Below are 14,546 nucleotides of genomic sequence, written 5' to 3' on the forward strand. Positions count from 1 at the left end.
CAGTAACTCCCTGCCCTTGTTGCGCACTACCCAGTTAGGAACGATCTGCATCGTCCCCTTTGGAACTTCCTCAGGTCAGTCTCGCTGATGGCGCTGTTCTCGGGGCACATGTCAGAGATATCTGGGATGTTGTTGTCAAAGTCCTTGCAGTTGTCTCCTCTGGTGTCACCATCGGCATCGATCTGGTCAGGGTTGGGAACAAAACGGCAATTGTCCTCATCAGAAACGCCATCCTCATCAATGTCCTGATTGTCATCACACTGATTACCCACCAGGTCCGAGCCATTGCTTCCTGGATAGGGTTATGCATAATCTCTTTCAAGAGGTCCTTCTGTTTCAAAATGTTCAGCTTCTCTCTCTCTAGACCCTTGGTCATACGTTAGAGCTCAAAATGCTTCAATATTGTTGATCAAATGTGGTTTGTCTTTCCGAAGTTGTGAGCAAAGGCTTTGCATTTCCTCCTGATCTGTAAAGATGTTCTTTCTTCTGTTTGGATCAGCTTTACATGGCACTGCTGGTAGCGATCAATCAGAAACACCTTGTTACCTCCTGGGTGGGGGCAAGGTCTTTCATGCACCCCCTCATGCTGCTCTTTTATATGTTTCTTAAGTCCATCAACTCCTCTGTAAACAGCACAGCAACCCTTATACTGACATCGATTCACGGTGGGGAAATCTTCCCTTTCCAAGTTTGACTTTGGTTTCCAGCCACGTTTTTGTCCACATTGTTTCTTCACATCCTTAATATTGCACTTCTTAACTGGTAACTTACTCTTCTTCTTCCAATATGGTTGAAAAGACTCATCTGAAGAGCCATTCTTCTTTTATTTCTCTGTCATCTTCACTTGATGAACACCTTTCAGAAAGAGCACTGGACTGCAATCCATCCACAACATCATTTCTTATAGAACAAGATGCTTCATTGCAGTTAACTGTTATTTTCACATTTAATGGTTGTTGCATCTTGTACCTGAACTTTTTCCCAAGAGCACTCTGTATATTCAGGATCTGAGCACAAGAACATGTCCTTCTTCAATGGGGATTCCTAGTTGTCCACATTCACCGACGTGAAGTGGCTCCACTGTATGTACAAGGCTGAAAGTCTACTCACACTGGGACAGCAACATTATCACCCCCACCATTTTCAGTCACTGTTCCATTCCGAGGTGAAAGGGTTATTGAACCATCCAGAACTTCCTCCATTGACTCCTTGTTTCTACTGGATGGGCACTGCCTCTCATTCAAAACAACACTGTGACTTGAATGCATGTCCAGGATGTAACTGTGGCAAAGTGGAATCCTGCCTCACCACAACACCAACTAGCTTCCTCCCCTCTGTTATCAGTTCTGAACAGTCCTTCCAATTGCTAAGATTCTGCCTGATTCACCTGTACCCCATTGCAGACATTGGACTTTGTCTCTGGAACTGGTGCGCTATAATGTTCAGAACTATATTCTCCACACTAACATTTCCTTTGCTCTACCTATTTTAGGTGAGCCTGGCTTGATTGCATTTATTCATGTTAACCCTTTGTGTCTTGCTGACACTGAAAAAGGGTGCAAGATTCTTTAGACTCATTATTTAGCTGTTGAATAACTATTAACTGGGTTCCTGCTTAATTAGTGTTTTTATACTTAGCTGACTTGATTCAATTTCAAAAGGTTTGTTTTTATCTGTATTCTGGGTCAAGGGATGAACCATGGACATATGAACATTCAAATTGTGAGCCTTCTCGAACCGCTACTCACACTGGTCACAAGCAAATTCAAGTTCAGCTTCTGTCTTGTGCTTGATCATATGGTATTTCAAGGATGCTCTTTGCCTGCAATGGAATCCACAAACATCACACTGCAAAGTTTTGCTCCAGTACGGCGTATTTGTTGAAATGACAGTTGTTTCTGCTGTTTGAAAGTCTGTCCACATTCATCACAAATGTAGTTTCTTTTCACAAATGGAGTCTTCTTTCTCCCAAGTTGTCCATCAGCGTGTGAAACCATTCTTCTTCCTCCTCCATCAATGCCAACTCTGTCTGATCCATCCCAACTCAGCTCCTCACTTTGATCCGGGCTAGGATTTACCTCAATCCAGTTCTGTAACTGAGTTGCACTCCAAAATCAAGTCTTTTCAACTCCACAACCTGATTGCTCTCCTTCAGCTGCTGTGTGATGGAAGCAAGATGGTCATTTTCAGACTGGGCATTGGTGAGCACATTTCTCACCTATTTCAGCTCGGTCTGTAACTGCCACCTTTTTCCAGTTACTTCAAGAACCGGCGGTAATGGGTCCATCGTGGTCAGTGTTATAAACATAAGGACAGTTGTCAGCCTTATTCAGGATGTCTTGGTGCTGGGGTGTTTCCCCAAGTCCAGCCCATCTGGGCCAACCTCAGGATAAAAAGTAGGGTCAATAGCCCCATTGTCCTTTCTTGGTTCTCCTCCATTTACAGTCAATCATATCAGATGTCTCCAACAAGTGTAATCTTCAATCTTCACGGTGGTTGGTGTCGTAGTAGCAACTGGTCCAGTCCCCTCCAACATAGTCCCAATTTTGTCCCATCCCATTACCTTATCAGTACGTAGTCTCCCAGTAGTATGGACTGTGTCTGTGTTCAACTGGCAGTGACTTCTGCGTTTTCAACCCCTGTGAATGCAAGACTGACAAGGTTGTGCTTAATTGCTGTGCGTATGTAATTAATTCATTGCTGTGGGCCTGTAGGTCATCACTAACTTCCACACTCTTTAGTACCCTATTCATTCCCTCCACTAATCCAGAATTCTACGGGCGGTGAGGGATGTGAGATCACTCTTTAACTACCTACAAGGCAGACTTTTTAAAAATAGATCATTATTTTACTTAAAAAACAATTTAAAAATATTCCCTATTGTTCCAATCTGTTTCCCCAAATTTACAATTTCAAATTAACAGATTTTGTTCTGATATAAAGGCATCTCCAATCTCATCTAACACATCTACCTGGATGCCATGTGGCCATTGTGCAATTCAGGTCTCTATTTGAACTCAATTCAAAAGGTAAGAAATAGAAAAAAATAAAATAAACTTAAAGTTAAGAGAAAACAAAGAATAAACAATTAATTTTCACAGATTGCAAGATTCAATGACACTCTATTTCATCTGACATTGTCCATTTCATCAAAAGGGACATATATATGAATATATAAATATAGCCTGGGACTGGATGTCAAGTATCCCGATAGACTTTGGGAGAAATGAAACAGACATATCGAAATCCTGATCACAGTAGGATAGAGCTATCATTATCTTGGCAGCATAGCCTTGAAAAGAACAGTGAGCTCTCTAGTTAGATAAGAAACAGAACTTGGATGAGTGACAACACAAAAGAACATGGAGATCTGTCTAATCTGATAAGGCCCAGAACTTGGATGAGTGACAACTTGAAAGAACATCCTAGAATATTTTTAAATAGCTTTGGGTTTAGAACAAATACTACCCTTCGAACATTGAAAGAAAACTAGTACAAAAGAACGGGAAAACATACATTAGGTACATAAATTTATCCGAGAGTTGTTAGCCAAAGTGGTGCCGCCCCTCATTTCCAAAAAATCGTGCAAAACATTAGGAACGTCTCTCTGTATTAACTTTACATTCCGTTCCCTTGTCTGACAAAAGCTGTTATATTTAAAAGAATCTTTGTTTCTGTGGGGACCAATTTGCAGAATTACCAAGTTAGAAAATTCCCCTGGGAGACTTTGTGAACTGGGACTCAGAGGGTTTGCAAAAGTTGTCTTCTTTGTTGGAGTGAGAATTTAAAATGAACAAAGGGAGTAGTTCAATGTAATGGTGGGCGGGCTAATGTTCAAAATGGGAGTGGTCTGAGCTGTGATTGGACAGTGATCCAGATTGTGATTGGCCAACTCCCCCTTCTTCTATAGACAGGGTCGCCATTGCCAGACATAGGGTCTCGAGAGAGTCTTGAGAGGACCTCGAGAGGACTTACCGGTACAGGGTTTGTTCTCCGAACTCTTATCAGCGCTTTCTTTCTCTGCCTTAGCCCTTAGTCCCTAGTGGCGGCGCGGCTCTGGCTGCAGCGGCTCTCCGGCAGTCCTGTTTGTTTTGTGTTTTTTGGGTTGTTTATTTTCGTTTTGGTTAGTCTAGTTTTGGTTTTTAGTTTGTGTTTTGGGGGGGGGGGGTTGAAACGGGGCTTGCTGTCTCTCCCTGCGGGGGAATGCGACTTTTTTGTCGTATTCCCCTTCTCTGCCTCCGTCTGCGCTGAGGCCTAGTGGCGGAGCTGGCGACCTCGAGGCTCAGGAGGCAGAGCCTGCCAGGACTCGCACTGAGCTCGCTCCCGTGAGGACGGCCCGGCTCGGGGCTGGAACAGGGCTTTCGTGAGGGGCTGTGACGCTACCGTGAGGACGGCCGGCCCGAGGAAGGAACGGTGCTCCCGTCGGAGTAGCCGAGCTCGGGGAGGTACGGCGTTCCCAGCCTGAGGGAGGAGCAGCGCCCGGTCGGGGCGGCCCAGCCTGAGGGAGAAGCGGTGCCCGGTCGGGGCGGCCCAGCCTGAGGGAGGAGCGGCGCCCGGTCGGGGCGGCCCAGCCTGAGGGAGAAGCGGTGCCCGGTCGGGGCGGCCCAGCCTGAGGGAGGAGCGGCGCCCAGTCGGGGCGGCCCAGCCTGAGGGAGGAGCGGCGCCCGGTCGGGGCGGCCTGGCGCGAGGGAGGAGCGGCGGCCTGGCGCGAGGCTGAGACGGTGGCAGTATTCACGTGAGGGCGATCCGGCTCGGGGCTGGAACGATGCTCCGGGGGCTGGGACGGCAGTTCTGGTGGCGGTGGCCTGAGACCGGGGGTTCGGCCGCGGGCCAGCGGCTGCGTCAGCAGGTCTGGTGAGCGGCAGCTTCGACTACCCCGGGCCGCGGTGTTTGAGCCGCGAGGACAGGTTTTAACATCGCCCGGGGGGTATCGCCTCAGCGCAGAAGGAGAAGAGGAGGGAAGAGACTGCAGCCCTAAGACTTTTGCCTCCATCACAGTGAGGAGATGTTGGGTGGACTCACTGTGGTGGATGTTAATATGTGTTTATTGTTGTTTTTTATTGTATTGTATTATATGTATGACTGCTTAAATTTCGTTCAGACTTCGGTCTGGATGACAATAAAAGGCTATTCTATTCTATTCTATTCTATTCTATTCTATCTCCTATTCCTCTGCCCATTGGCATTCCATCTGAAGTATTTTCCATTCTTTTAATAGTACTGTCTTTATTCCACAATTTAATTCCTCTTTTACAAGCGTAATCCATCCAACTACTATCTCGCATCTCCATCCACTCCTTTTCTGCCTCACTCACTCTCTCTCTCTCTCTCTCTCAAGACACATTACTCAAACGTTTGGTCAATTTATAATTCAATATATTCTATAATCCTTGTTGTTCTTATGAAACAAATAACACACGTGCTGTACAGCTGTCTTTCCATCACTCTTATCCAAATTATTTCCATGTTTATCCAATCTCCAAATCACTAGTTACTTAGGACACAAATCGTAACAAACTTTTTCAGCCTGTTATGCCCAATCCTTTATTTGTAACAAACCTTTGCAGTCTGTTATGGTCAATCCTGGCTACTCTCTCTGGTAGCAAATTCACAAGCCTTTTCAAAACACTGTTTCTTCAAGGCACGTTAGTTTTCAATACACATTAGTGACAAAAGGTTTGTAGTCTGCCGTGTCGAATCCTTTATTCATTTCCAATACACAAGCCAATCCTTTACACAAGTGGTCTTACCTTCGCTGTCTGCTTCTAGATCTGCTGCTGGAACCAGATCAACCTCAGACTGAGGGACTTTAGTTGTTTTCCGGGAGCTTCTTCTTGAGGTCGTACTCAAAGGGTCGGACTAGAGCTCAGTTTTCCCCCCTTCAGATCCCGGTTAACTGCACCCTCTTGCTCAGTCATCTGTTGCTGGGCCCAGCGAGATCCCGGTTAACTGCACCCTCTTGCTCAGTCATCTGTTGCTGGGCCCAGCGAGATCCCTGCCGACTATCTGTGGAATACTCTGCCACAGAAGGTAGTTGAGGCCACTTCATTGGTTGGATTTAAGAGGGAGTTAGATGTGGCCCTTGTGGCTAAAGGGATCAGTCTGTGGCTAAAGGAAAGCAAACTGTCTGACCTGGGTGTTAATGCAAACACATGCAGATGGATCAAGGACTTTTTAACAGAGCGTCCACAGACTGTCAGGATGGGGTCCAATCACTCCCCAGTCCTGACGCTCAGCACAGGAGCGCCACAAGGTTGTGTGCTGAGTCCCATCTTATATACAATATACACCCATGACTGCACACCAATACACAGCACAAGTTTGCGGATGACACGACTGTGGTGGGACTGATAAATAACAACGACGAGTCTGCCTACAGAGATGAAGTCCAAAAACTGACTGTCTGGTGCACTAAAAATAACCTGGTACTCAACCCAACCAAAACAAAAGAACTGGTTATTGACTTCAGGAGGAGGAGAGAGGAACCTGCTCCTCTCTACATCAAAGGAGACGTGGTGGAGAGAGTCACTGACTTTAAGTTCCTGGGAATATACATCTCCCAAGACCTCAAATGGACAATGAACACCGTCACTCTCGTGAAGAAGTCACAGCAGCGGCTGTATTTCCTGAGGTCTCTGCGGAGAGCAAACGTTTCACAGCCACTGCTGTTGTCCTTCTACCGGTGCGCCGTGGAAAGTATCCTCTCCTATGGCATCCTGGTGTGGTTTGCTAGCACTGTGGCTGAGAGGAGGGCGCTGCAGAGAGTTATTAAAACTGCACAGAGCATCACAAACGCTCAACTGCCCTCCCTGGATGACATATACAGGGCCCGATGCTTGTGCCGGGCCACAAACATCAAGCGGGACACATCCCACCCTGCCAACCACCTTTTCACTCTGCTACCCTCTGGGAGGCGATACAGGTCTCTGAAGACTAAAAAATAGTTTCTACCCATGTGCGATAAAATAACTTAATTCGAACAGAGAACACTGGGGAAGCACAATATAATTTGGGGTGCAAGGTAATGCGCAATATTCTTTTTAAATATTTTTAATACCTATTTATTATTTTCTTTACTGATCTTGTGTATATGTGAGTCAATGGCTGTTGTGTTTTGTTCTTTTTAAACCGAAGGAGATGCAATGGAATTTTGTTGCAGTATTGTGCAATGACAATAAACGTATTCTATTCTATTCTATTCTATTCAGGGGGTATGGAGAGAAGGCAGGTATGGGATATTCATATTGAATGGCGGTGCAGGCTCGAAGGGCCGAATGGCCTACTCCTGCACCTATTTTCTATGTTTCTATGACTACAGCCAAATGTCAAAGTTTGTTTCTTAAAAAGCAGATAGCATCAAATTTGTCAAAGGTAAACCGTGGCAATGTTTAATTGATTCATCAGACAGGAGTGGCAAGATCTACAATGAGCACAAACGTTGCTCAGTGTTTCTCGGGCTCCACTCACAGAACAAACGACAGTTAGCACAATTATACATTTTCTTATCAGTAAAACACTCCTACCAAGTCTGAATATGGCATAACTGAATTAGATTTGACTATTAGCTCTTTCATAGTGAGCATTTATTTCTACACAATGTGTCATGGGTGCCTGGAACACATGGTGGTGGAGAAGGCAGGTATGATAGTGGTATTTAAGAGAATTTTGGATGGGGACATGGATGTGCAGGGAATGGAGGGATAAAGATTACGTGTAGGTATATCTTGATCTTGGCATTATGGTTAGCACAGACATTATGGGCCGAAGGGCTTGTTCTTTTGCTGTATTGCTCTATGTAATTCTTAAGTCCGTATATACACCAAGCAAAATCATAAAACAATAGTTTTAAACTTAAGGAGGTATAAATGACATTGATTGTTATCGATCATTTTGTCTGAATGCCATTTGCCTGCTAGTTACAAATGGTAACGCCATGTATGGGCACTGCTGTTATGTTTCTCATTAGAGATATGGCATTTTATAATTTCATAAAATAAATCTACCACCATAGTTTAATGGAACAAGGTTCATCTTTGATCGAGTCTGATGGCTGCCGCTGCAATGTCTACATCTGTTCATGTTTGTTTCTTCTAAACCCATGCCAGGCCTTTCTAGTTTCTTCCTCCAGATTTACATTACAAAAGGTTTAGATCTGTTCTGCATTCTCCAGTTGTGATGAAAGGGTATCCCCTCACTGCAGAAGGTTAAGTTAAGTTAAGCTTGTTGTCATATGAGGAAAAACTGTGGAATTCTCTGCCGCAGAGGGCAGTGGAGGCCAATTCTCTGGATATTTTCAAGAGAGAGTTAGATTTAACTCTTAGGGCTAACGGAATCGAGGGATATGGGGAGAAAGCAGGAACGGGGTACTGATTTTGGATGATCAGCCATGATCATATTGAATGGCGGTGCAGGCTAGAAGGGCCGAATGGCCTACTCCTGCACCTATTGTCTATGTTTCTAAATGCACAAGCACGTTGAGGGTGAGGTACAATGAAAATCTTGCCTGATGGAGATGAAATGCCAAGTTATTTACAGCATGTTTTTGTTTTATATTCTATGGTTCACTTTTATCAGCCATCTAACTTCCAGCTCTGGAATTTTCTTTCAGAATCTTTCAAATCTTCTCATAAGAATATAAAATATAACAGCACAGAAACAGCTCCTTCAGCCCAACTCATCCATTCTGACCAAAATGCCCCATCTAATCAAATCCCATTTGCCTGCATTTGGCCACATATCTCTTTAAACCTTGTGTAAGAAGGAACTGCAGATGCTAATTTAAACTGAAAATAGAGACAAAATGCTGGAGTAACTCAGCGGGTCAGGCAGCATCTCTGGAGAGAAGGAATGGGTGACGTTTCGGATCAAGACCGTTCATCAGACTGAGAGTCAGAGAGAGAGAAACTATAGGCATGGGAAGGTACAGAATAAAGCAGAGCCGGCACCGATGACTCAGGAACAGTAGAGCTCACAATGATCCATTGTGGGCTGGGACGAGCTGAAAACGAAGGAATACAAACGGTGAAATTAGCAAGAGGATTAGGGTGGGGGAGGGATGGAGAGACAGGTAATGCAAGCATTATGAAGTTAGAGAAGTCAATATTCATACCGCTAGGGTGCAACCTGCCCGATCGAAATATGAGGTGCTGTTCCTCCAATTTGCTCTGGGCCTCTCTCTGACAATGGAGGAGGCCCAGGACAGAACGGTCCGTGGGAATGGGAGGTGGAGTTAAAGTGTTTGGCAACCGGGAGATCATGTAGGCCAAGGCGGACTGAGCGGAAGTGTTCAACAAAACGGTTGCTGAGCCTGCGCTTGATCTCGCCGATATACAGGAGTCCTCACCAAGAACAGTGGATACAGTAGATGAGGTTGGACGAGGTGTAAGCGAACCACAGCCTCATATGAGTGCAAGTGTCCATGGCTGCATCTTTGACTTGGAGGTAATTGGAGAAGTCGAAGGAAAAGTTATTAAGGGTGAGGATCGGTGAGGGAATGCGGGAGTTACTTGAAATTAGAGAAATTAACATTCATACGACAGGGGTGTAAGCTGCCCAAGTAAAATATGAGGGGCTGTTCCTCCAATTTTTGTTTGGCCTCACTCCAACAGTGGAGGAGGCCCGGGACAGAACGGTCAGTAAGATAATGGGAAGGGGAGCTAAATGTTTGCCAGCGGTAGGTCACATAGGCCATTGCGGACTGAGTGTAAGCAAAATGATCGCCAAGTTTATGCTTGGTCTCGCCGATATATAGGAGCCCAAATCGGGAGCACCAGATGCAGTGGATGAGATTCATGAGATTCAAGAGATTCAAGAGAGTTTATTGTCATGTGTCCCAGATAGGACAATGAAATTCTTGCTTTGCTTCAGCACAACAGAAAAAAGTAGGCATAAATAAATACAGAACAGATCAGTGTGACCATATGCCAATGAATATATATATACACACACATAAATAAACAGATAAAGTGCAATAGGCTATTAACGTTCAGAGTATTGTTTCAGTTGAGTTTAATAGTCTGATGGCTGTGGGGAAACAGCTATTTCCTGAACCCAGATGTTGCAGATTTCAGGCTCCTGTAGGTAGCGGGGAGATGAGTGTGTGGCCAGGATGGTGTGGGTCCTTGATGAAGCAGGCAGCCTTTTTGAGGCAGCGACTGCGATAGATCCCCTCGATGGAAGGAGGTCAGAGCCGATGATGGAATGGGCAGGTTGGAAGAGGTGCAAGTAAACCTGCCTCACATGAAGGTCCATGGATGAAGTCAAGGTTTCAAGGTCAATGTCTGTATATTGTCACGTGTACCAATTAAGCTACAGTATACAATAGGTGCAGGAGTAGGCCATTCAGCCCTTCGAGCCAGCACCGCCATTCAATGAGATCATGGCTGATCATCCCCAATCAGTACCCCGTTCCTGCCTTCTCTCCATATTCCCTGACTCCCCTATCTTTAAGAGCCCTATCTAGCTCTCGCTTGAAAGCATCCAGAGAACCGGCCTCCACCGCCCTCTGAGGCAGACAATTCCACACTCACAACTCTCTGGGTGGAAAAAGTGTTTCCTCGTCTCCATTCTAAATGGCTTACTCCTTATTCTTAAACTGTGGCCCCTGGTTCTGAACTGCCCCAACATCGGGAACATGTTTCCTGCCTCTAGTGTGTCCCTCTCCTTCTAAACTCCAGAGTATACAACCCCAGCCACTCCATTCCCTCAGCATATGACAGTCCCGCCATCCTGGGAATTAACCTTGTAAACCTACGCTGCACTCCCTCAATAGCAAGAATGTCCTTCCTCAAATTAGGGGACCAAAACTGCACACAATACTCCAGGTGCGGTCTCACTAGGGCACTATACAACTGCAGAAGGATCTCTTTGTTCCTATACTCAACTCCTCTTGTTATAAAGGCCAACATGAAATTTGCTTTCTTCACTGTCTGCTGTACCTGCATGCTTACTTTCATTGACTGATGAACAAGGACCCCCAGATCCCGTTGTACTTCCCCTTTTCCCAATTTAACACCATTTAGATAATAATCTGCCTTCCTGTTTTTGCTACCAAAGTGGATAATCTGACATTTATCTACATTAAATTGCATCTGCCATGCATTTGCCCACTCACCCAACCTGTCCAAGTCACCCTGCATTCTCATAGCATCCTCCTCACAGTTCACACTGCCACCCAGCTTTGTGTCATCTGAAAATTTGCTAATGTTACTTGTAATCCCTTCATCTAAATCATTAATGTATATTGTAAATAGCTGCGGTCCCAGTACCGAGCCTTGCGGTACCCCACTAGTCACTGCCGGCCATTCTGAAAGGGACCCGTTAATCCCTACTCTTTGTTTCCTGTCTGCCAACCACTTCTCTAACCATGTCAGCACTCTACCCCCAATACCATGTGCCCTAATTTTGCCCACTAATCTCCTATGTGGGACGTTATCAAAGGCTTTCTGAAAGTCCAGGTACACTACATCCACTGGCTCTCCCTTGTCCATTTTCCTAGTTACCTCCTCAAAAAATTCCAGAAGATTAGTCAAGTATGATTTCCCCTTCGTAAATCCATGCTGACTCGGACCGATCCTGTTACTGCTATCCAAATGTGCCGCAATTTCATCTTTTATAATTGATTCCAGCAACTTCCCCACCACCGATGTCAGGCTAACTGGTCTATAATTCCCTGTTTTCTCTCTCCCGCCTTTCTTAAAAAGTGGGATAACATTAGCTACCCTCCAATCCACAGGAACTGATCCATAGAAACATAGAAACATAGAAAGTAGGTGCGAGAGTAGACCACCAGGTCCGTCGAGCCCGCACCGCCATTCGCTCATGGCTGAACACTAAACAGACACACTTACCCACAAACAGTAGACACAAGACACAGAACACAAGACACTACCCTCCCCTTTATACCGCTATCACCCCTCTCCACCCCAAGAACCTCGTGATCTCCTGGGGGAGGCAAAAAACCGGATAAAAACCCAGGTCCAATTCGGGAAAAAAATCCGGGAAATTCCTCTCCGACCCCAATCCAGGCGATCGACACTTGTCCAGGAGATCACTCAGGTCTTACTATACTAACCATACCTAGGTCCATATCCCTGCCCTCTCCCCGTAGCCCCTTATCCCCTTGGCAGCTAAAAAACCATCTATTTTAGTCTTAAATATATTTAAAGTTTCTGCTTCCACTGCTCCCTGGGGCAGTGAATTCCATAAATTAACCACCCTCTGGGTGAAGAAGTTCTTCCTCATCTCAGTTTTAAAAGAGCCCCCCCTTATTCTGCAACTATGTCCTCTAGTTCTAGTTTCCCCGATCATTGGGAACATCCTCGGTGCATCCACCCGATCAAGGCCCCTCACGATCTTATATGTTTCAATGAGATCGCCTCTCATTCTTCTAAACTCCAAAGAGTAGAGTTCCAGCCTACTTAACCTTTCCTCATATGTCAATCCCCTCATTGCAGGAATTAATCTTGTAAACCTTCGCTGCACTGCCTCCAGGGCTAGTACATCCTTTCTTAAATATGGACCCCAGAACTGTACACAGTATTCCAAATGTGGTCTCACTAATACTGTGTACAGCTGCAGCAAGACCTCCGTGTTTTTATACTCAATCCCCCTAGCAATAAAGGCCAAAACTCCATTGGCCTTCCTGATTGCTTGCTGCACCTGCATACTAACTTTTAGTGATTCATGTACTAATACCCCTAGATCCCTTTGCGTTGCATTACAACGCAGCTCCTCCTCATTTAGAAAATAACTTGCCCTATCATTTTTTTTCCCAAAGTGAATGACTTCACATTTATTAGTATTAAATTTCATCTGCCAAGTTGTTGCCCACTCACCTAGCTTATCTATATCCTTTTGCAGACTCTTCCTATCCTCCTCATCCCCTACTTTTCCTCCCATTTTTGTATCGTCCGCAAATTTTGATATATTACACTTGGTTCCCTCCTCCAAATCATTTATATAAATTGTGAACAACTGGGGTCCCAGCACCGACCCTTGCGGAACCCCGCTAGTTACCGGTTGCCAGCCCGAGTATGAACCATTTATCCCCACTCTCTGCTTCCTATTTGTTAGCCAATCCTCTACCCATGCTAATATATTACCCCCAATCCCATAATTTTTTATTTTTAGCAATAGTCTCTTATGTGGCACCTTGTCAAAAGCCTTTTGGAAGTCCAAGTATACCACATCCACCGGTTCCCCTTTATCCACCCGGGTTGTTACTTCCTCAAAGAATTCGAGCAGATTCGTTAAACAGGACTTCCCCTTCACAAAACCATGCTGGTTCTGTCCGATGAAGTCATGTTTATCCAAGTGCCCCGTTAGTGTTTCTTTAATAATTGTCTCTAACATTTTACCCACCACCGATGTTAGACTAACCGGTCTATAGTTACCCGCCTTCTGTTTACTTCCTTTTTTAAATATAGGTGTTACATTGGCCATTTTCCAATCCACTGGGACCGTTCCTGCCTCCAGGGAGTTTTGGAAAATTATCACCAATGCATCCACAATCCCCACCGCTATCTCCCTCAAGACCCTTGGATGTAATCCATCAGGCCCAGGGGATTTATCCTCCTTCAGTCTCATTAATTTCCCTAATACCACCTCCTTGGTGATCTTAATAGTATTTAGCTCCTCCATTCCTACCGCCCCCTGTTTATCCAGCGTTGGAATATTTTTTGTGTCTTCTATGGTGAAGACTGATACAAAATACTCGTTTAATGCCTTTGCCATTTCCATGTTCCCCACCAACAACTCTCCAGTCTCACCCTCCAATGGACCAACGTTCACCTTAGCCACCCTTTTTCTTTTTATATAGCTATAAAAACTCTTACTATTAGTTTTTATGTTGTTCGCTAAATTCCTTTCATAGTCTATTTTCCCCGTCTTAATTAATCTCTTAGTTATTTTTTGCTGACCTTTAAATGCTTCCCAATCCTCTACCCTCCCACTATCTCTGGCTACCTTATATGCCCTTGCCTTCAGCCGAATACTATCCTTTATAGTTTTACTGAGCCATGGCTGACTGTTCTTACCCTTACCCCTTTTTTTCTTCATAGGAATAAATTTTTCTTGAAGGTTATACAGTATACCCTTAAACGTACACCACTGCTCATGTACCGTCTTATTCTTGAGTCTGCTATCCCAGTCAACTTTGATCAGCTCAGTCCTCATACCTTCATAATCCCCCTTATTTAGACTAAGCACCCTAGCCTGAGTTTCAACCTGCTCCCCTTCTATTTGAATATGGAATTCGACCATATTGTGGTCACTTGTTCCCAACGAGTCCCTAACTATGACATTTTTAATTAATCCTGCTTCATTACACAGGACCAGATCCAAGATTGCCTCCCCCCTTGTCGGTTCTGTGACATACTGTTCTAGGAACCCGTCTCTAATACATTCTATAAACTCTTCCTCTAGTCTACCCTGCCCAGTTTGGTTTGCCCAATTAATATGAAAATTGAAGTCCCCCATGATTACAGCAGTTCCCTTTTTACATGCGTCAACTATTTGCAGATTTATGTTCTGACTAACAGCGTCAC

Source organism: Amblyraja radiata, chromosome 13 (genome assembly GCF_010909765.2).
Source record: "Amblyraja radiata isolate CabotCenter1 chromosome 13, sAmbRad1.1.pri, whole genome shotgun sequence".
In the NCBI taxonomy this organism is placed as follows: domain Eukaryota; kingdom Metazoa; phylum Chordata; class Chondrichthyes; order Rajiformes; family Rajidae; genus Amblyraja; species Amblyraja radiata.